Below are 23,963 nucleotides of genomic sequence, written 5' to 3' on the forward strand. Positions count from 1 at the left end.
AGACAATAACGTTAGGATATGGGGTCATAAAAGACTTTATGAAGGAGATTTCACTTGACACTGGCTATGAAATATAGGTTGAATTTCTGGAGGATGAGATGGCGTTGGGGAGGGGATTCTAGGTACAGAGGTCAGAGTAAATAGGAACACGGATATAGCAAAATTCACGGTGTGCAAAACTCATTTCACCAGAACAGAGGGCAAAGTGCATTAGGAGGTTAATCTACAGAGCATCACCTAGCTCATATCCTCTGATGGGCAGAGTGAAGAAATTATGCTGAATTCCATTGACATTGTTCTCCATTGGAGAACAATCTTCAGATTTTGGACAGAAAAATTATATCATTAGAATGTAAGCTCCATGAGATAAAAAACGTGTGTCTTTTTCTTTGAATCATTAGGGTCTAATGTAGCATGTGATGCGGAAAATGTGTGCTTAACAAATATTTGTGACTCAGCAAAGGATCAGAACTATATTTCTGGAACATTAATCTAGCACTACCATATAGAGTGAGTTACAGGGGAATATAGGAGTTGTGAAGCCAATTTGGAGGTGAATATAGTAATTCAGATGAGAATTAATGAAGGCTTTTCAGAACAGGAAGGGTGAAAGCTGACTAGAAAACACTGTAAAGTAGCATCTGCAAGGACAGGTAGACACAAGCAAGAGAGGGAAGAGGCCCTTTGAGTCAAGGGACTAGATTCCCAAGAGAATGCAGAGCAAACAAGACCTACAAATTACTGTTTTATGAGAGAAAAATATGAAATACTTAGTTCCCCTTTTTAAATTGGGAACATTAAACCCAAATCAATCAGAAGATGTATATTTATTTCAAGATTGGTTTCTCTTCCATCCCTGTGTCATACAAAGAGGCTGACTACTGATAATGCATATATGTTGGCAGGCCTGAGCTTTATCCTAAAATTTTTTCTTTATTTTTTTAATCTCTTTTTTAATGTTTCTTCATTTTTTGAGAGAGAGAGCGAGCGAGTGAGCTCAAGTGGGACAGGGGCAGAGAGAGAGGGAGACACCGAATCCGAAGCAGGCTCTGGGCTCCGAGCTGTCAGCACAGAGCGCGACGCGGGGCTCGAACTCACAAACCACGAGATCGTGACCTGAGCCGAAGTCGGATGCTCAACTGACTGAGCCACCCAGGTGCCCTTATCCTAAAATTCTATTTGTAATTTCCCCCTCCTGTTTTGACTGAAGGGAAATAGGGAGAGAGGATCGTAGAGGCTCAGGTAGTACACAGTTGTAAAGAAAAAAAAAAAAACAACCTGTCAGTTAACAAACCTTCCTGTGAGCAGAAGGAAATTAAAAGTTAGAACTGGCCTAGAGTTTCCTTTCTCAAAAGAAAAAAAAAAGTTTGTGCAAAATTAGTAAGGAAACAACCACCATGTTTGTGAAGGGTATAGCTTATATACTTCCTAAAGATAACCTTCATGAACTTTGCATTGTAGGGCTCTTTTTTTCCCCATTGTAAAATCCTGTTAATGTGCTGCGATTTATCTTCTTCCAAAGTCTCTTGTGCTTAGAAAAGAAGAGCTAAATTAGCCAGGAAAGCACTCATTATAGACTATATCATGAGCCCTTTGCTAGGTACTGATGATGTGGTATCTTTTAAGTTGTTTATGTTTCCTGTGTTTGAGGAATTTATAATCCTGATTGGGGAACCAGGTCATCATCGGTGTGTGTGTGTATACACACACACACACACACACACACAACAAAGCATATGCTAAATGCCAACTAAGCCTGATTTCATAGTGTTTGTTTCATAAATGGATCAAAACCACCAGTCAGGTACACTGCACCACTTAAGTGGATTTAATTTATCATTTCCTTCTCCTTAAGGAAAACACTTAAGGATTTCCTAAAGATCTCATGGAGAGAGAAAATCATGTTTGACAAATTGAATAGAATACAATTATTAATAGCTTACAGTTGCTATAAATTGATCTCAAATGCTTGGTACTTGAATAATGAAACAGGTTCTTTGATTTATGTTGTAACTCCATTGCCAAGTGTTTCCATAGTTACAGTGTTCTTTGTGCAAGGTCCCCAAGCTGGTTTGTTAGATAGTCTCAAATTGCCCATTTTCTCAGATTGCATATTTGCAGTCTTTAGCACTGGGAAGAATTTAGTAGTTGTGGTAAGAATTCATAGTGATCTTTTAAAACATTCAAAACAGGGAAGGTAGAGTGATTAAAATATAGTACTTTCTTTGGAAATGAGTACAATAAGACCTAATTTAAACACACACATCTTCAGGAGAAAATTGCAGTTATTCATCTCTCTAGTAATTCAGAGAAGGCTTCTGCAGCATTTTGTCTTTGATAAAAAAGTATCTTGAACTGACTGTTGCGGCTAAATATTGTATATGCTGAAATATAGTTACACATCAAAATATCAAATCTGGCTATTATGCACATAATTAAAGTTAGTGTAACATATATGGGGCATCTAAAAAGAATAGTACTCACTGAGTATTTTATTTACATCATCTTGATAATTCTATGGGTGAGTGTTCTGAAGCTCGAAGAGATTAAGTAATTTGCTTCTGGCCTGGCAGCTTATACATAGGATCTAAAATTGTACCTTGATGCATCTGACATTAACCATTACCACACATTTTCAGATTCCTGGCATTGTCATAGTCTGCCTTTGGCCTGAACTTCACAACAGCCATGTTTAAAATGGGGATTGGAGTAGAATTTCCCTAAATCACAGATATAGTTCAAGTGAGTGATAAAAGTGAGCATATGTGTGTGTGCACAAACACACGCTCATGACACAGTGCTAAGGGACACAGTGTTGGAAGTTTTTACTATGCACTCACTTTTAAGATAAAGGGAAGGCTGGAAACCAAAATTTTATTAGGCCCTTATGCCTAACCAGTTACTTTTTCATCTCTTCAGCCTTGTGCACTTATGATGTCTTGACTTACCTGGCTTCATGCACTGTGGATTTTATCCAGTGAGATTCTTGTTATTCCTTACTTCCTGATTCTTTTCCTTTTGCTTGCTCTGATTGTTGAACCACTCAAATAAATTTTTTAAATTTTAGAGAGCGTTGCGAGCTGGGGAGAGGGGCAAAGGGAGAAAGAGAATCCCAAGCAGGCTCCATGCTCAGTGCAGAGCCCAACACAGGGCTCAGTCCCACGACCCCTGAGATCATGACCTGAATCAAAATCAAGAGTCACATGCTCAACCAACTGAGCCACCTAGGTGCCCCGAACTGATCACCTTTTTAAAGGAAAGCTGGCATGCCTGTTTATCTCCTGGAATCTTGTATTGACAAGGAGTGGTCAATTCCACATTATGCATACACTTATAACCTTTGTAATAGTTTTACATAGGGTTTTTTCTTTCTTATTTTACATATAAGAATGGACTCCTGGGTAACGAGTTTCTTTGTGGGGTGATGAAAATATTCTAAAATTGATTATAGTGATGGTTGCACAATCTTGTGCAATACACCACAAACCATTCAATTGTATACTTTAAATGGGTGAATTTTATCAGGCGAGTTATTTCTCAGTGAAGTTGTATTAAAAAGTTGTTGGATTCTTGCCTGTCTTATCAACTAGGGTATATGTAACTTCCTTGAAGAGTAGGTTCTAGGTCTGTCTTTGCCAAATACTCATGATCTCTTACAAAATCTGGCACATAGTGGGGGCCTGGCTGGCTCATTTGGTAGAACGTGTGTCTCTTGATCTCTGGGTTGTGGCTCCAAGCCCCATGTTGGGTGTAGAGATTACTTAAAAATAAAATCTTTTTTAAAAAACCACCTAGCACATAGATGGTCACCAAATGTTGAAGAATGAACGAATCGCCAAGTAAGTGCTCTGTAATGTCCAGGACAATTCTCAAATGATATGACTCACCATGTAGGAATCACTTCAGTTACAGCCGTGCTTCAATTCCATGTAAATACTGGGCTTCCAGTTTTTGTCTTAATTGAACACTCAAAAACGTTTGAAAATTGCTGGCCTGGAATACTGAGTTTTATTCCTAAATATGATTTACTCCTCCTTCAGTGCTTGGGATGCTGATGATGACGTAATGATGATAGCTAATTGAGTACTTTCTATTCAAAACATTTTAAATATATACTAACTTATGTAATCCTCACAACAATTTGGGATAGGTTCTGTTGTTACTCCCATTTTTCAGATGAGAAAATTGAGGAAAACTAACCTGCATGAGGTAGTAAATGGTAGAGCCAAAGTTCAGTGTGGCTCTGAACTCTGCGCTATTTTTGTTAATAGATTTTAGTTTTTGGAGCAGTTTTAGTTGACAACAAAATTGAGTGGAAGGCACAGAGTTCCCATGTTCCATCTCCCCCACTGCACATGCATAGCCTACCCCAATATGGGCATCCCCCAGCAGAGTTGGGCCATTTGTTTCAATGATGAAACTCTGTTGACACATCACAGTCACCCAAAGTCCATAGATGACATCAGGGTTCACTCTTGGTGTTGTAGATTCTATGGGTTTGGACAAATCTATAATAACATGCATCCATCATTGTAGTATCATACAGAGTAGTTTCATTTCTGTAAATCTCCAATGTGCTCCACCTAAAAACCCAAACTTTGAACTAGTGCACTAGGTTTTCCCTTCATGTTTATTTCTACACTGCCTTCCCTGTTTTCCCCTCTGAACTCACAGTATATGTTGACTGAACTGCTCTTTAATTTTTATCTTACATTGTTTTTAACTGGTATGCTGTTGAGATTTCTGTGAATCCTACTTATCTCCTTGATTCTAAAACCTATGAGGGTAGGGACTAGCTCTCTTTCTAACCCTGACCCTGTGTTGCCTCTTGTATTATCAAGACCATGAATGGTGATACTGTATTGTGAATGGAAATCCTCTCCATAGTAGTGCTCTGTTAAGGCCAGTTTCCCTTTCACAGTGTGAATGTTTTCATAAAATATATAATTATTGTTTTTTTTAAAGACAAATGCATCCTTCTCACTCATCCGTAACAGTTCTACCCTTTAAATATCTCCATGGAAGTGTTCCATCAATAGGCCAGTCCCCTTTTTAAAAACTGTGGTAAAATACACAGAACATAAAATTTACCGTTGTAATTGTTTTAAAACAGAAAATTCAGAGGTATTAAGTATATTTACCATGTTGTTGAACCATCACCACTATCAAGTCCCAGAACATTTTAATCACTGTAAAAGAAAGTGCCACAACTATTGAGGAATCATTTCCTATTCCTCTATCATATCCACAACCCAAGGGAACCACTAATCTGCCTTCTGTCTCTATGGATGTCCCTATTCTGGATATTTTATATAAATGAAATCATGTAATATGTGGTCTTTGGTGTTGGCATCTTTTACTTAGCATGAATTTTTCAAGGTTCATCCATGTTGTAGCATGTATCAGTACTTCATTCTTTTAATAGATGACTAATATTCTGCTGTATGACTATACCATATTTTGTTTTTCCATTTTTCTCTTGATAGACATTTGGGTTGTCTCCACATTTTGGCTATTGTAAATAAAGCTTCTCTGAGCATTGATGTACAAGTATTTGTTTGATACCTGTTTTTAGTTCTTTTGCATGTATCTCTAGGAGTGGAATTACTGTGTCATGGAATTTTTTATTTAGCTTATTGAGTAACCTCCAATATCCCTTTTATAATGTTATATTGTAAAGCACATACAGATAGTAATTACTACTTGTATTGAAATTAAACCCCTCCCTTTCTTGTTTTCCTATAGCTAACTGGTCATCAGGCTCTCTCAATTCTGCCTTCTAAGCCCTTTTTTTCAACTTCCACCTAAATCATCAGACTCTTAGTATATCTTAACCTAACTAATTGCTAATTATGTGACTTGAGCAAGTTATTTAACCCGAGTCTCAGTTTCTTTATTGATCAAAATATGGAATAATCTCAGTGTGGAGTTGTTATAATAATTGAGGTAATATGTATAAAGCTCTTAGTTCTGTGATGGTACATAAGAACTCAATAAATCTAGTTATTATTAATAGTCTTCTAACCTGTCTCTCTTCCCCAGGTTTGGTTTCCTCAAATCCATTAGCCATACTGCTGCCAGAAAAATTTTTCTAAAATACATATTTGATCATGTTGCTTCTCTACATTTCTTTTCAGCTTCATTGAGGTATAATTGACAACTACTACTTTACATCCTCTTATAACTCTATGCCTACAAGATTAAAGTCCAAACTCCTTAGGTTGATTCAAGACCCTCTTCCTTGGCTTCGCATGTCATATGTAGCCCCTTATATTTTCAAGACCAATATCTGCATCAGGTCATTTGTTTACTGTTTTTTATTTAATTTTCTGTTTTGGCCCCTCAAGAGTTCCCTCTTCTCTTGAAAATTTAGCTATGTATTTAAAAGGATGTTTGTATATTGCACTCTGGGTTTGAGTTCTGCTGGGAAAGGCTTTTCAGGTTATTTGGTCCACCCCATTGCCATTAATTAATGTATATTAATGAATTAATTAATGAACATTCTTTAGGCTACAATGTTTATTTGGAGTACTTTTTCACTTTTAAAAACTCACAACAAACTGATAGTTACATTTGTTAAATAAGAATCTATATAAATGCCAGCTGCTGAGTGAAGGTTGTGTATATGGGAACGTTTCCCAGTGGCCATATTAGATTTCCATGGGTAATTGCTTTGTGCTCAGATCACAGGCATTTATGTACCCTTATCCCTGGCTGTGGTTTACGCATGCTGCTTCCCCAGATTGTGTACTATCATCACAATCTTTGAGAAGAATCATAAATAAAATCCCCATGGTAATGATTGTCTCTGAGTTTTATAATTCAGGGAAGTATTCTTAGAGTTGCTGTTGGTTATTCACTAGAGACCTCTAACAAGTAAATGAATGTCTTACGTTTCTATAGTTCTTATATTAAAAAAATATTTTTTAACATTTGTTTATTTATTCATTTATTTTGAGAGAGAGGTGGGGAAGGGCCAGAGAGAGAGGAGAGAGAGAATCCCAAGCAGGCTCTGTGCTGTTAGCACAGATGTGGGGCTCAATCCCAGGAACCATGAGATCATGACCTGAGCTGAAATCGAGTGTTGGACTTTCAACTGACTGAACCACCCAGGCACCTCTCTATAGTTCCTTTAAAAAACAACTTTATTGGGTGCCTGGGTGGCTCAGTCGGTTGAGCGGCTGATTTCGGCTCAGGTCATGATCTCGCAGTCCATAAATTCAAGCCCCGCGTCGGGCTCTGTGCTGACAGCTCGGAGCCTGGAGCCTGCTTCATATTCTGTGTCTCCCTCTCTCTGGCCCTCCCCCGTTCATGCTCTGTCTCTGTCTGTCTCAAAAATAAATAAACATTAAAAAGAAATTTAAAAAAAAACAAAAACAAAACAACTTTATTGAGGTATAACACAAACCATACAATATACCTATTTAAAGTGTAAAATTCACTTTTACACTAAAAAGTGTAATACTTTTAGTATACACTTTTCGTATAAAATTCACTTTTAGTGTATTTACTGAGTTGTGTAGCCATCACCACAATCACATTTAGAACATTTTTATTACACCAAAAAGAAACCTTGTACCCTTTACCAGTCAATTCTCAGGCTGTTCTTCCCTTAACCTGGCAACCACTAATCTACTTTCTGTCTCTTTATATTTACCTATTCTGGACATTGCATGTAAATGGGATCATGCAAAAATATGTGGCCTGTTGTGTCTGTCTTCTTTTAGTTAGCATAATGTATGTAAGATTCATCCACATTGTAGCATGTATCAGTACTTCATTCATTTTTATGGCTGAATAATATCCCATTATGCAGACATACCACATTTTGTTGATCTATTTATCAGTTGATGGTTATTTAAATTGCTTCTACTTTTTGGCTATTATGAATAATGTTGCTATGAACATTGCGTACAAGTGTTTGTGTGGATACATATTTTTATTTCCCTTGAGTATATCCATCCTATGAGTGAAATTATTGAATCATATAGAACCTCTATGTTTAATCATTCAGGAACTATAGCCTGTTTTTCCATAATTCTTTTACCTTAAGGAAATAATTGTTATATCTGCTCATTTATCTTTATAATATCTTAGATATTTAGAAGAATTGTTCTTTCCATTTTAGAAATGAGAAAACTATAGGGTGCCTTAGTCGGTTAAGCATCCGATTTCGGCTCAGGTCATGATCTTGCAGTCTGTGAGTTGGAGCCCCACGTCAGGCTCTGTGCTGACAGCTCAGAGCCTGGAACCTGCTTCAAATTCTGTGTCTTCCTCTCTGTCTGCCCCTCCCCTGCTCACATTCTCTCTCTCTCTCTCTCTCTCTCTCTCTCTTTCTGTCAAAAATAAATAAACATTCAAAATTTTTTTTAGAAATGAGAAAACCAGGGCACAGGAAATTGAAGTTGTTTGCCCGAAGTCACACAGTTAATAAGAAGTATGTCTCCTAACACCCCTAGTGGCCAACTTTCTATTTTGAGCTTCTAGCCCTCATCTGTATCCACTTATGGATATAAGGTCAGGAAAATATGGCTGAATAGCAGTGCCTTAAAAAGTGTAAATCTCAAAAGTTAATGTGATCTTAGTTGTGTTAATAGAAACATCCAAATGGGTGTTTGGAACAAGGGAGGATATAATCGTTCTATTCTTAGCACTTAACTATCCTCTGGCTAAAGTGTTAGTTTCTGTCTGGGATGATGTATTTTCAGACAGGCACTGTCAAGGTGAAGTTTGTTCAGAGAAGAGTAGCCAATGAAATAAATACTATGATACAAGAATAAAGGCTAACTGATGATTAGCCTGGAGAAGGGAGGCAAGTGAGAGGAATGTGATAGCTTCTTCCAGTATTAGAAGATCTATCGCATGGAGCATGTAGAAAAAAGATTTAGATCTTCTTCTTCTGTCTTGCCCCAGAGGAAACAAGCAAGAGGTTGCAAGGAGATAGATGTGTTTCAAAATTTATATCCGAATTCATATCAGAATAATTTTTGAAAATTGGAGTTAGTTGAAAATGAATTGGGCTGCCTTGGCACCTCATAAACTTCTCTATCAGTAACAGTATCCAAACAGGATCAAGATGACACCCAGTAGAGAATTCTGTAATGATGATTCAGGCATCCTAGGGTTGTATTATCTGATGTTTGAGATCTCTTGTAACCACGAGAAGCTAATTCTTTGAAGTCCAGAGAAAACAAAGGTGGAGGAGGTTATGATTGGCAAGACAGTGGGTATGTATAATGTAAGGATGAGTGTATTAACATCCTTTTGAAATTTGGTAGCCAAATCATAAAATTTGAAAGCAGGGAGGGACTTAATTGATTGCTTTTTCTCTGCCCCCTCATTACATAGACACGGACACTCAGACAGACATTATTCACCTTGCCCAGTGTGAAATACCCAGTTACTGGCAGAGTCTGGATTAGAATACATATTGTTTTAAAACAAGTAAAAGAATTACTCGTTTTAACAATTAGGAAATAATACAAATAACTTACTGGATAGAAATACTGACAAATCCAAGACTAGATTATGACTAGATGCTTAATGTATTATTAATGAAAGCTAGATATTTTCAGGATGTCTTTCTAACCTTTAGAGGACAAAATCAAAGAGCATGAATGACAAGCTTTACCATACAACTTACCCTAGTGCCGCTGTCAGAGAGGAGATATTAAACTGAATGAACCATTGATTTGACACAGTATGGCCTTTTAAACTGTTCTGTGTCTTTATGTTTTTGCTCTCTTTGCCTTTTGTCATTGTTTTTGAATGTTCTATTATTTTCATTGTTTGATCCCACGGATCTTGTTTAATTTCAGGTTCACCTTTATCTCAGTGTCTTTAATGTTTAACACAACAAATGCATTAAACAGTAAAACCATTCTAGGCTTGTAACATCAACAATAGGAAAAGCAGTAAAGCATTTAAGAACAATGAAATAAAAGCAGTGGGGAAAAATCCTGGGCTCAGTTGAAGCTTGGCTAGAAGTGTGTTAGCCAGTCATGACGCCTATGCAGGACTGCTGAGGTGGTCAGGTTGGACACAGATGTGCTAGATTGTGGATGGACAGCAATTCTGTCCTCAAAATTTAGGCACATAGCATGAAAATATTTCAACAGTTGGTAACCATGTAAGCCTGGAATGAGAAATGAAATCTAACCTTGATCATTGTTTTAAATATTTTAAAAGGAGTTCATCAGATAATTTTTTTTTTTCTGGTTGTTTAAAATGGATCTTGATTCACTTCTGCTCTTCTGTGGGATTGCATGCCTTAATCTTCCAGAATGCATCCTGAAGAGAGGATGGTTTAGGATAACTTATATATTTCCAGTTCTTTTGTCAGTTTTATTATTGCAAGAAATACCCTGTGATATTTATATATGCCCACAGAGGCCCAGAGATGAAGAACAGGGCATCTTAATCTGTCTTTTAAAGTATATAATCAGAAAGTGTTTGAGAAGTTTGGCATAAATTATGAGCATTTTCAGTGAGTCATTGACAAAGTATCTTCAGCCACAAAATCCTGTGAAATTGAGTTTCATAATTGCATCACACTCCTTTGGTACTGTTGTTGGAGTTAGAATTCACTGGGGGAAACACTAACTTAATTGCCAAACTTTATCTCTCCTTCCTTCAGCACACCTGCAAAGTGCTTATCATAATGGGAATTATGCGTGTTCCAAGGAGAGGCTATCCTTGTGAATTAGCCAATTAGCCAGTGTTCCCTATCTTATCTTTCATTCCCAAGCCTATGAATTTTCTTTTCCAAGTACTGACACCATTTGTGAGCTTGTAAATTGAAATGTATGTATTTCTTTGCTTGACATCTCACCACTGCATAATATGACCTTCAGCTATGCTTTCAGGAAGTGATTATATATGTCTGGGTTTAAAAAAAAATCTGCATACTGGATGTGGAAACTGATTTTTTTTTTTAAACAAATTTAAAAAAACCTCCCATCTCAGTGTTTCTTGGCACATGAAACAAGGTAGTTTTCAACAGAAATAAAAGAACACTGGAATGAAATTTGTACAAAGCATGTTTTTGAAAAGTAAGCATTTTGGCTGTCAATTATGGACAAAATCCATAATTGACCAGAGATAAAACACTGGTTCCTCCAGGGAGGAAGACTGTCGCATAGCAAGAATCCTGGCTGACCTAGAATATTTCACTATATGGAGTGGAGGGGATCTCACCACCAGAAAAGTCACCTGAGAATATTTTTTTAAAATACATTTGTTTGGTTTTTGCCATTGCAGATTTATTCTTGATTCATGGGTAAGAGTGTATCTGAAGATTTGTTGCAACCTTGAAACTCACTTTTCCTCTGTGTTCTGATGTGGGCTAGTAGAGGATGGGGCGACTTTATTTTATAGAGTTAACATGAGCAAGAAGAAACATTGTGCGAAACTTTGGTCTTAAGAATGACCATTTATGAAGTTAAATTGTTATATTTTCCCCAAAGTGCCAAGAAACTAAAGAATTTATGAGAAAAGCAGATTTCAGAGTAATTTTAAAATCTGTTGCCATTTTGGTGCACCTGGGTGGCTCAGTCAGTTAAGCTTCTGACTTCAGCTCCGGTCATGATCTCATGGATCATGAGTTTGAGCCCTGCCTATGGCTCTGTGCTGACAGTTGAGAGCCTGGAGTCTGCTTCAGATTCTGTGTCTCTCTCTGCCCCTCCCCCACTTGCACTCTGTGTCTCTTTCTCAAAAATAAATAAACGTTAAAAAAAATTGAAAAGGAGCATCTGGGTGGCTTAGTCGGTTAAGCATCTGACTTTGGCTCAGGTCATGATCTCACAGTTGGTGGGTTTGAGCCCCGCGTCAGGCTCTGTGCTGACAGCTCAGAGCCTGGAGCCTGCTTTGGATTCTGTGTCTCCCTCTCTTTCTGCCCCTCCCTGCTCATGATCTGTCTCTCTCTGTCTCTCAAAAATAAATAAACAAAAAAAAAAAAAGTCTAATGCCATTTCTTGAATCATGAAATGCTTTAGGATATTGGTGTTGACGTTTTGGGTTCACTTTCCTTCCTCCTTGTCCTCTGAGGCTGTGCATATGCAGCAGATGGACCAGATTGCGGCACAGCTGACCCATTAATTTTGACCATATTCATTATTAGAAACTTCCATTGGTTGTGCGGCAATTCACATCAGCCACAAAGATGGCCACAGTGAATGCATTTTCAGTACCTTATAGGCTATTCATTTATGGCACAAGAAACAAAGGTAAAATGTCAGTTAAGAATTCTGTTTGAGGAGGGATATAAATCAGCTTGAGCATAATTTTTGCATATCTAGTAATTTTTTTTCATTAATCCTCTGGGTTCTTAAGCTCAGAGAAAGAATCTCAAAGGATCTTAGTAAATGTGAAATGTATTATAAGTAAAGGAATGGACCAGAGTTCATTCTTGTATGTGAAAGAATATAACTAATGACTTCTTTGTGTTTATTATTACTGGCTTGTTGATGGATTCCACCTAACAGTTTCTTTGTTTTCTGGAACAGACAAGTGAAGATCTCTTAAAGAATCAGAGTGCTTTTTGTTGTATTATAGTGATCTTTGTGGTAACACATACTTTCCTAAGTTTGTATTTGAGGATTTTAAGCAGTCAGTAAAGGCAGAAATTAAAGGAGAGAAAATCCAGAACAAGCTGTTCAAAACTAATCAGTAGGAAATTATGTAAACTTAATTAACTAGGGCATCCAGGGAAAGGCTATAGAGTATAATGAAATATTTTTGAAATGAGGCAAAGCAGCCAAACTAAAACAGGGTTAGTTGAAGTGTTTCCAAAAGGAAGGGAGGGAATATCCTCCCTGCCTAGGGAGCACTGCTTGACCTTGTGCCTTATTTTTGGCTGTGAAACTATGTGCCAGGATTCTCAGGAGGGGGTGGGTATACAAGGAGAGTGTGGAGTTGAGTGAACCAAAAAAGTAGCAAGTTCTGGCTTCCACTTTTTTTTAAAGTGAATTTATTTATTTTGAGAGAGAGCAAACAATCTGGGGAGGGGCAGAGAGAGAAAGAAGCCCAAGCAGGTTCTTCGCTGTCAGTGCAGAGCCAGACAAGGGATTAAACTCATGAACCGTGAGATCATGACCTGAGCCAAAATTGAGAGTCGGATGTTTAACTGACTGAGCCACCCTGACGCCCCTGGCTTGCACTTTTTATTGTATGATGTTCATGTAGTAAAATGGATTCTGAAATACAGACATTATGGTCTAGCTGCAAACCTCTGACCTCTCATTTACAAATGAGCCAAAATGATTAGCCAGGATTTAGAATAAATCTATAAATGTCAGGTCTAGGTACACCAGATGGAAAAAGACTGAAGGTTCTCTGTCTTGTGCTCAGATTCAGTTCAATTTTTTAAATTCCTACTTACACACTTTATTTTTTTTTAATTTTTAAGATTTTAATTATAGCTAGTTAGTATAATAAAGTAAACATTGTTTTCAGGTATACAATGTAGTGATTCAATACTTCCATACAATGCCTGGTGCTCATCACAAGTGCACTCCTTAATCCCCATCACCTATTTAACCCATTCCCCCACCCACCTCCTGTCTGGTAGCCATCAATTTGTTCTCTATAGTTAAGAGTCAGTTTTGGGGCACCTGGGTGGCTCAGTTGGTTGAGTCCGACTTCAGCTCAGGTCATGATCTCATGGTACATGGTGGGTTCAGGCCCTGCGTCGGGCTCTGTGCTGACGGCTCAGAGGCTGGAGCCTGTTTCAGATTCTGTGTCTCCCTCTCTCTGCCCCTCCCTTGCTCTATCTCTCTTCCTATAAATAAATAAACAAACAAACAAACAAAATTTAGTTAAGAGTCAGTTTCTTAATTTGTCTCTTTTTCTCACCTTTTTCTCCCTTTGCTCATTTGTTTCTTAAATTCCACATAAGAGTGGAATTATATGGTACAGTAAAACCTTGTTTTGTGAGCATAATTCTTTCCTGAAACATGTATAATCCAAAGCACTTGTATATCAAGGCAAATTTCTCCATAAGAAATACTGGAAACTCAAATGATTCATTCCGCTATTCGTATAAATATGATTACAATACTGTAATATAATACAAAATACTAAAGAAAAGACAAAATATAAAGAAAAATAAATTAACCTGCACTTACCTATGGAAACCTTCATGGCTGGTGTGAGGGAGACAAGAGAGAGGAGGGTTATTGTATAGGATGACTTTCACTATTACTCACAGAATCACTGCTATCTACTGGCTCAATGGAATCCTTTTCTTTTTGTGCAACTTTAACAAGGAACCTACCCAATGACACTTGTTTTTGCCTTCTTTTGAGGATTTTGTGGAAATGTGACATTGCATTGTCGTTAAAGAGATTCATCGCTCGCACTGCTACAGCCTTATTTGGGTGGCTCTTTTCTACAAAATTTTGCACTGTTTCCCACATTTTACACATCTCCCTAATCTCATTTGAAGTGAGAGATTCCTCTGCCTTTTTCTCATCCTCTGTAGTCCAGATGCAGACGTAGACTTCTAATAAAATCTTGCAATTTTGGCCACTTATATACCTCATTCATACTTCTCATTGTTTTCCTTCTTAACTTCCACTGGAATCATTTCCTTTTTCTTACTGCCTTTATTTTTAACCCTTTTCTGCATGGGGGCCATTGTCTACACTCCCTTGGATGTTGACTATAGTACAGTATTAATAAACTCTTGTCATATACTGAATTTAATATAAATGGCAATAAGGCAGCAGAGGAAAGGGTCTATATCTGCAGGCAGCCTGACCTAGAATGAAGCAAAGCAATCACCCACAATCCTGCAGCATGCACACATGAGAGAAGAATCATTGGCTCAGTTGTGATCATGTGACGTTTGGCATCATGTACTACTTGTGTTGCAAGACATCACTCATTTATCAGTTAAAATTTGTTAGAAACATTTGCTTGTCTTGTGGAACACTCACAGAACAAGTTACTTGCAATCCAAGGTTTTACTGTATTTGTCTTTCTCTGATTGACTTATTTTGCTTAGAATTGTACTCTCTAGCTCTAGCCCTATTGTTGTAAATGGCAAGATTTCATTTTTATGGATGAATAATACTCCATTGTGTGTGTACACACACACACACACACACACACACACACACACCGCATCTTCTTTATCCATTCATCAATCAATGGATACTTGGGCTCCTTCCATAATTTGACTATTGTAAATGATATATAGATGCATGTATCCCTTTGAATTAGTGTTTTTATATTCCTTGACTAAATACCCAATAGTATGTATGATTGCTGGGTCATTTTTTTAACTTTCTGAGGAACCTCCATACTGTTGCCACAGTAGCTGTATCAATTTGCATTCCAGCCAACAGTGCACAAAGATTCCTTTTTCTCCATATCCTTACCAACACTTGTTTCTTGTGTTGTTGATTTTAGCCATTCTAACAGGTATGAGGTGATATTGTAGTTTTGATTTGCGTTTCCCTGATGATGAGTGATGTTGAACATCTTTCCATGTGTCTATTGGCCATCTGGATGTCTTCTGTGTAGAAATGTCTGTTCATATCTTCTGCCCATTTTTTAATTGGATTGTTTTTGGGGTGTTGAGTTGTATGAGTTCTTTATATATTTTGGATACTAATCTTTTATTGGATCCATCATTTGCAAATATCTTCTGTCACTCTGGGACATGCTCTGAGATGAGGGAATAACCTTCCCACTGTGTGTCCCAGGTGCTCTTCAGATTGCTGTTTCCACACTGTATGTCCACACGTTGTTTACCTTTCTTTTCTTTAACATCAGGGCAATGCCCTCCTGGCTCTGTCCCAGCCATGCCCACTGACATTTAAAACACCAGGTTTTGGGGCGCCTGGGTGGCTCAGTCGGTTAGGTGTCCCACTTCGGCTCAGGTCATGATCTCACAGTTCTTGTGGGTTCGAGCCCTGCATTGCACTCTGTGCTGACAGCTCGGAGCCTGGAGTCTGCTTCCGATTCTGTGTCTCCCTCTCTCTCTGCCCCTCCCCCACTTGTGCTCTCTCTCTGTCTCTCAAAAATAAATAAATGTAAAAATTAAAAACAATTTATTTTTGAACACCAGGCTTTAAGGGACACCTGGGTGGCTCAGTTGGTGACTTCGGCTCAGGTCATGATCTCATAGTTCCTGAGTTCAAGTCCTGCATTGGGCTCTGTGCTGACAGCTCGGAGCATAGAGCCTGCTTCAGATTCTGTGTCTCCCTCTCTCTCTGCCCCTCCCCTACTTGCATAAATAAAATAAATAAACATTAAAACAACAGGCTTTAAGCCCTGCTGGTTGCAAGAAGTCACGAAATTTGGGCCCTCTCACTTTCCAAGCCAACTGCTATGGGGATTCTTTTTCCTGTGTGCTCCCCTGTGTGTCAGTCTGTCTCTTGCCCTTCTCTATGACCACGGCTCCCTCCCCACCACAGCAGCCATGGTCTGTTTCCCCCAAACTGTGTCTCCACACTTGCTACCTTCTTCATTGTGGCCTCTTTTCTACCTCTACTTGTGGAGTTTGTTCTGCCACTCTTCAAGTCAATTTCTGGGGTATTTAGGATATGATACTTACCTAGATATATTTGTGTGGGAGGTGAACCTAGGGTCCTCCTACTCCACCATCAATCTTTCCCAGTTCAATTTTTTTTTAATAATTTTTTTTTTTTTAATTTTTTTTTCAATGTTTTTTATTTATTTTTGGGACAGAGAGAGACAGAGCATGAACGGGGGAGGGGCAGAGAGAGAGGGAGACACAGAATCGGAAACAGGCTCCAGGCTCCGAGCCATCAGCCCAGAGCCTGACGCGGGGCTCGAACTCACGGACCGCGAGATCGTGACCTGGCTGAAGTCGGACGCTTAACCGACTGCGCCACCCAGGCGCCCCCCCAGTTCAATTTTTATAAATACCTGTTAGATACCTATTAGAGGTGTTGTCCTAATGCTGCATAGGACACATAGATGAGTAAGGTATTCATTCCATTGCCCTTTAAAAGCTTACGATCTGGGGGCATCTGGCTTGGCTCAGTCAGTAAAGCATGTGACTCTGCATCTCAGGGTTGTAAATTAGAGCACCATAACCATGCCAGGCAGTGATGCAAAATAATACTCCTATGTACAAAGCTCTTAAATGTCTATCACTAGTCCTATCTTCTGTCTTGAACCCCAGATCTGAGTCATCCACTGCTTGTTGGACATCTCCCATCAACTCTTTTCCCTAATTTTAAAATTCGTGATAAAATACATGTAACATAAAACTTAACAACCTTGCCCATTAAAAAAAAATTATTTTAGGGAGAGAGCATGTGTATGGGGGAGAAGGACGGAGGGAAGGAGGGATGGAGGGAGGGAGAGAGACAGAGAGAGAGAGAGAGAGAGAGAATCAAGCAGTCTCCACACTCCATGCAGAGCCCAACGGAGGACTCAGTCCCTCTATAGGGCTTGATCCCATGACCCTGTAATCATGACCTGAGCCAAAATCAAGAGTTGGACGCTCAACTGATGGAGCCACCCAGGCGCCCCCCCCCCCACCTTGACCATTTTTCAATGTATGGTTCACTAATATTAAATACATTCATAATGTTGTACAACCATCACCACTGTCAATCTCTATGTGAATTTTAGGACAGCGACATGCCATTACTTACAATCACTGAACTGTTTTATAGTAAGCCCTCTTTGATATTTTTATACAAAATCTTTTTTTGAGATAATCCTCTCCAGCTTATTTGAATTTTAGGTAAATGGTAGGATCTGATCATTTAAGCCAATGTAAGGCTACACGGTGTTCTTTAAACCCTTAGGGAAAAAACAGTTACAGGATATAGGTTTTGGAAAATATAGTTCCTTTCTAGAGTAAAAGGGAGAAAAACCACATCCAAAAAACCAGTTACCATGCCTTTTGACTTTCAAAAAAAAAAAACCTAGTTGGAAAATAATCACCATTTGCCCTTAGAAAATAAAAGATTTTAAATCTGCTCTTGCCCCTCTGCCCCTGCCATTCTTCTGTTTTCTCAATAATCTTATTTTTTGCTTTGCAAATGGATAGCTTAGGGGATTTTCTACCATAGTGTATAACATATGCATGTAATATATAAGCTAGAAAATTAACCTAAATCTTCACTGGCTACCTTTTTTTGTTTAAGGATACATAAATCATGATAACTTTAAAACTTTCTCATCTTCATAACCTTCATGAAACCTAGCATAGGCTTACTTTCCATAGCAGATGTTTTATAATTATTTCCTAATGAAATTTAAAAATTTCCATGCCCACTTTTCCGTGTCCAGTAATAGGCAGTATTTGAAGAAACCTTTTTTCCCTTAGTTACCTTAATACATCTAGCCACTTAGTTTTCCCCCTTCTCTGTTCAAAGGAAGAGTACTTACTATATTTGTTAGCGATGATCACATTTTAAAATTTTCTAGACTCTGTTGAGTCATTTTGGTTAAAAAGTGAGAAGTTAATATTTTCCTATCAGTATTTTCACTTTTTTGAATCATCAAATGTCTTTTGGCCTTGAACTTGAGCTTGCTGCACTGTCTTTTTTTTTTTAATCTTGCAGTTACTTATCTGAGTATTTACTTTGTAATACAGTATATGTAAGAAGTGATTTGCATCCCCTCTAGCAGGTAGAGTAAAATCAGATCTATCCTGGGAAAATGGTAGAGTGTTAGAGTCCAGCAATGGTGCCTTCCTTTGGGTTAAGCCTGACTACCCACATACTTCACACTCACAGTTAGACAAGGTGAATCTTCATAGGGTTTGATGTGAAAGTTTAATCTTGCCAGCTTTCTCCTGAAGTTAGTCACTAATCTACTACAGAATATCATTTGCTCATAAAAGGCGACAACCACATCAGTTTTACATGATTAGTTTCCAGTAAGTTCCAAATTATGTGGATATTTACTACTATCTAATTGATATATTTAAGACAGTCTGTTAGTTATGAAGTCCAATTTGGCCATTTGAATTTTTTATTGTAAGTTATTGCAAAATAGTTGATGGGCTCACTGCATGGTTGATCTAGTTTGGCTACAACAGCAGTGGGAAAAAGCAAAAATGAATGAGAAATTATTCATTTTACCATGTTATAGAGCTCAGTACAAGAAACATACAATACCGCATTTTTTTGAAAGAACACATTTAAATACTTCCCATGAATATATTTAAGGTTATTCCTTAACATTCAAATAGAGATCGTGTGTAGGTTGTTTTTCAAAGATGTGAATGACTCCTTTAAAATATGTGTCATGGTTCCTCATCTAAGTGTCCAAGAATGGCTCATCCATGTGAAAACATGTTCTTGCCCCAAAATCAGAGGACTGAGGGACTTGCTGAGTGCATACTGACTGGGCGATCATTGCTTAAAGCTTGATTAAATCCTCTGGATCATAGAAAATCTCCAATTTTAGCAAAACCCAAGTGAATGTGGTTTTTGTCACTGAAGTTTGCTTTATCATGATTGCCACCAAGTATCACTTAACATCAATAACATGTGACAGTGTAAGAGAACTAAGTGTGTAGAAACTCTGTGCTAGAGATTTGAGGCCACTCCTCCAATTTGCTTGATGAATTTAGACATGTGTCACTCTTATCATAGGCTTATAGAAACAGTACCCTACCCAAATTCAAGCTGTGTGTAGAGTCATAAAGGATTCCTTGTCCTTTTAGCATGGAATAATTCCAAACTCTTTATTTGCTATTTTTCTCTTTCCATATGAAATTGGATGTGTTAATGCTTCTTGGAAAACTTGGTTCCAAGAAAAGTAACTCAGAAATGTGATATCTCTTAGTGGTTAAAAGTGTCAAGGGCACAAGCTTTGGAATTAGATCTGTGTTCAAGTCCCAACTCTGTCACTTCTGTAGTTTCAAAATGGTGCTAATCATAGTACCCAGCCTTACAAGATTATGGTAAAGATTAAATGAGATACTTACTGAAAAAACGCTTATCTGTTCAATCTGGCACAAAGTGAGTACTCAAGGCAGTTGTTACTGTTATAAATCATTGTTTCTTCATATAAAAACAGTATGCTTTTGCAAATTTTCAAAAATTTTGGAAATATTATAAAGAAACTCTTAATTGTTCCTATCACACTATGCCAGAGAAAGTAATTGATATAGGATATGGCAGAATGTGTCCTTTTTAGAAAATAGCTACATAGTATTCTCTCATGGATACACCACAATTTATTTAACCAAATCCCTATTGTTGGACTATTATTTCTATAAAAAAATGGATTTTCCTATTATTTGAGGATGAACATTTGTGTTTATAAGTCTTTATATATATATTTGATTATTGCTTTAAAATAAATGCCCTTAAAGTAGAATTACTGAGTCAGTTGTTACAAGCATCGTAAAATTTTTGGCACAAATAGCCAAAATGCCCAATATAAAAGTTGTGCCAAAAACAGTATTGCCTTTCTAAATTTTGCCAATTTAATATATCAGAAATGGCCTTTTGTCATTTTTTTGCAGCCTTGTATAGTTTTGATTAATATTTTTGACGATTAATGGAATTGAACGTTTTCCTCCTATATTTAAGAATGTGTAAAGAAATTCCCATTTCTCTGTAATGATTTTTCTCAAACAGAACCTCAGCCATTCTAGTAATATTTCCTGTCCCAGAATAGTACACCATAGTTCCTAGGAAGAAAAAGGAAAATAGTTGTGTGTGTGTTCTAAGTAGAGGGCACCTTCTTTGATTGACTTGAATGTTAAGCCATGATAGGTAATGACAGTTGACTCCTAAACTGTGTTCAGTTACCCATTGACATGGATATGCTGTAACCTGTCATCTTTGGCTTATAGATCTCCCCAGGTATAATGTTCCGGGACAGTGAGCAAAAGAAATGTTTTCTGGGGAAAGAATCAGGACAAGAATGTTGTGATTTCAGACATCACAACTTTTCTCTACAGCAGTCTATATCCAAGAGCAAATATGTGCCAGCCATGTAGATGAATTGGGTATTTCTAGGAGTATATGTAATGGCTAGAATTGAGATTTCTGGTAACAAGCATGGGCTACTCTCAGATACCCATTTCTGGGCATCTCAGACTGAGAGATGACTTGACAAGGGATTGTTTCACACCCAGAGACTGGGAAACCTTTGTACTGGTTCATAGAGCTTTTCATTTTTCAGATTATTTCCTTCTGCCTGTTGGGACTTGTGTTTTCACAAGTTCCTGCTCTCGTACCAGGGGAGTGAATAATTGAATTTAGACAGTTGGTTTTTGAGTTGGCTCACTCCTTTCCATATGGAATTTCTATGGAAGAAATGAGTCTAAAAGGGAACATGCAGGGGAAACAACTCTGAATGCTTACGTGGATGCATATATACTTGTTTCCTTCGATACAGTGGAACCTATGTAAAAGGAAAGTACTGTCTAAAGAAGATAGTGTTCTGTATTTATACCATAATCTAGGTATATTTGCCATTGAATGTTTTTTATTACAGGTGTCAAAAAAGCAGGTTGGGTCAGAGCTCACTTAAATTAATAGGAGAAATACTTGTTCTTTTATAATACTTAAACTATGTGCTTGGAAATGGAGGCTTAAGAACTTAGATCCTTTAATATCTGTGATAAACTATGGCTATTCAAGGGTTAAGATGCATCTTGTTGGAAGTGATTTATTTATTTTCCATTAAAATTGACACCACTTTAGAATTTGCAATTTGAGGTCTATTTGGTTAAGACTTCATTTCCCATCCGATACTTTAAAATTGTTACTCTCCAAGCCAGGGAGATGACATTTTCTGGGCTGACGAATGATGGCTCTGTATCAAACCAGCAATGTCTAGTAACCTTCCAAGGGCTGTGTGGTTTTTAAGGGATTTATTATGCAGAGACAGGAAGCAAACATGTTCTATTTTATACCGTGCAGGACCTAAGAATCATACTTTCCCATCAGGATTCGCTTGTACTGAGGCCTGGACAGAGAAGCTGGCTATTCATCATCCTGAGCTTTCCCAACCCTTGCTATGACCTTAGCCTCAAGAAAGACCCCGATACTCCCATCTCCTAGTTGCTTATGGTGTAAGTTCTAGACCTCTGATATGTAGACCTAGGTAGGAATGGTTGGTGATGGCATAAAAACTGACATTATGAAAAGCAGGCAGGGAGTTTTGTGCCCTTTGTGAGGAAATTTTAAAAGTTTCTTATAGCCTAACTACAGTTGAGGGGAAAATCATAAATTAAAATAGCACTACCAACAACAAACAACTTTCCCCTTAACATATAGGTAGACCTTCCATATTGCAGATGGAAGGCACCTAAGAGATCATCCCCTTCATTGGACTGTACCATGGACCTCTCAATGTTATCCCTATAACCCTCAGACCTAGAGGAAAACCTTTCACAGGTAAGTACACAGTAATTATTAGCTGAAAATATAACTCAGTGATCTAGCTCTGTGATTACCATTTTTTCTTTGCCAAAGATCCTTTTAATAATTTTGTTTCCCGTGGCCTCCAAATTTTGAAAGATTTACTATTCTACATTGATTAAGTAATAATGCATTTGTTTCCAAATTTTATTAAAGCTGAGCAGGACTTCTGGTCAACATGAGAAAAATCATGGTTAGGACCATAACTCCAGCTCAGAAAAAAAAAAAAAAAAAAGATAAGACGTTTTATTTAGATGATGTAGCAAATAAGCTTTTTGAAATAAAATTAACATGTAGCCCAATATTACTTTCATAGGTGGGGGTTCCTATGAGTCTGAGCAGACAGAAAATCAGTAATTTAGTCTCATCAACTCATTTTACAGATATACTTGGTAATGCTTCAGGACTAAGGATGCAGTGACTTGTCTGCAAAGCAGACTAATTGTTTCCCATTTTCCAGTTTAGACAATCTTGTTACAATGGATATATAGCCCAGACTTGAAAAAGATATTCTAGAATGAGGCCTTAGGTTCTTGTCTCTTTTTAAAGAATAGATACCATTTGGATTAGTGCTGACTGGAATAGGTTACAGATAGAATCCCATTTAAAATTTTTTTTTTAACGTTTATTTATTTTTGAGACAGAGAGAGACAGAGCATGAACGGGGGAGGGTCAGAGAGAGGGAGACACAGAATCTGAAACAGGCTCCAGGCTCTGAGCTGTCAGCACAGAGCCCGACGCGGGGCTCGAACCCATGGACCGCGAGATCGTGACCTGAGCCGAAGTCGGCCGATTAACCGACTGAGCCACCCAGGTGCCCCTAGAATCCCATTTTAACAGATACTGTGTTATGTCATTACATATCCCCATGGTCTAACTCACAGTTCATACTAATGTTTTATTGTTATGGACCACAAAATTCTACCAGGTTAAAAAAGTTTCATATGAATTGGCATCAGAGAGGACCCACTTTGTCTGTTAAAGGATATGGGTCCCAGAGGAGGGAATGGCTTGAAAGGGGATGTGTCATCAACTTGAGATTAGGCCAAGTGCAGCCATCATGCAGTGACTCTTATGAACAGTGGGGTCAGTCTGTAAAACCTACAGAGAAAACCAGGAGTTTTCTCTGTGCAGTGAGACAAGGTCAAGGTTTGAGGTGGGTCAAGATTCTAATGTCCATGTTTTGCTTTTTTGCTCTTGTGAACATGTCAGCATGGTAATAGGTGGTCAATAAAATTTGACTGTCAAAATAATAATATTAATCAAAAATCCCTATGCATTTAGAGAATATAGAGGAAATCATGCAACAGGGAGAGAAATACCAAGATTTACCTGACAGAGGAAATTTTTACTGTTTTTTTATTTTGATTTTTAATGTTTTTTAAAATGTTTATTTATTTTGAAAGAGAGAGAGAGAAGCAGGGAAAGGGCAGAGAGAGAAGGAGAGAGAGAATCCCTTCTGTGCTGTCAGTGCAGAGCCTCACATGGGGCTCAACCTTAAAAACTGAGACATCATGACCTCAGCCAAAATCAAGAGTCAGGTGCTTAACTGATTGAGCCACCCAGGCACTGCTATTTTTGTCATTT

The 23,963-nt window shown here is 37.8% G+C and overlaps 1 protein-coding gene across 9 annotated transcripts in view; it reads left to right on the forward strand.

Annotated features, from left to right (window-relative positions):
* Positions 1-23,963, forward strand: part of FRMD5 (FERM domain containing 5) — a 318,959-nt gene that overhangs the window by 107,134 nt on the left and 187,862 nt on the right. Inside the window, exon 2 of one of the 9 annotated variants that reach the window (XM_058737926.1) lies at positions 22,233-22,352. The exons of the other annotated variants lie outside the window; for them this stretch is intronic. The gene's annotated coding sequence lies outside the window, so the exon portion shown is untranslated. The remainder of the gene's footprint in view (positions 1-22,232; positions 22,353-23,963) is intronic. 9 annotated transcript variants of the gene reach the window in all.

Source organism: Neofelis nebulosa, chromosome 7, assembly GCF_028018385.1.
Source record: "Neofelis nebulosa isolate mNeoNeb1 chromosome 7, mNeoNeb1.pri, whole genome shotgun sequence".
Classification (NCBI taxonomy): Eukaryota; Metazoa; Chordata; class Mammalia; order Carnivora; family Felidae; genus Neofelis; species Neofelis nebulosa.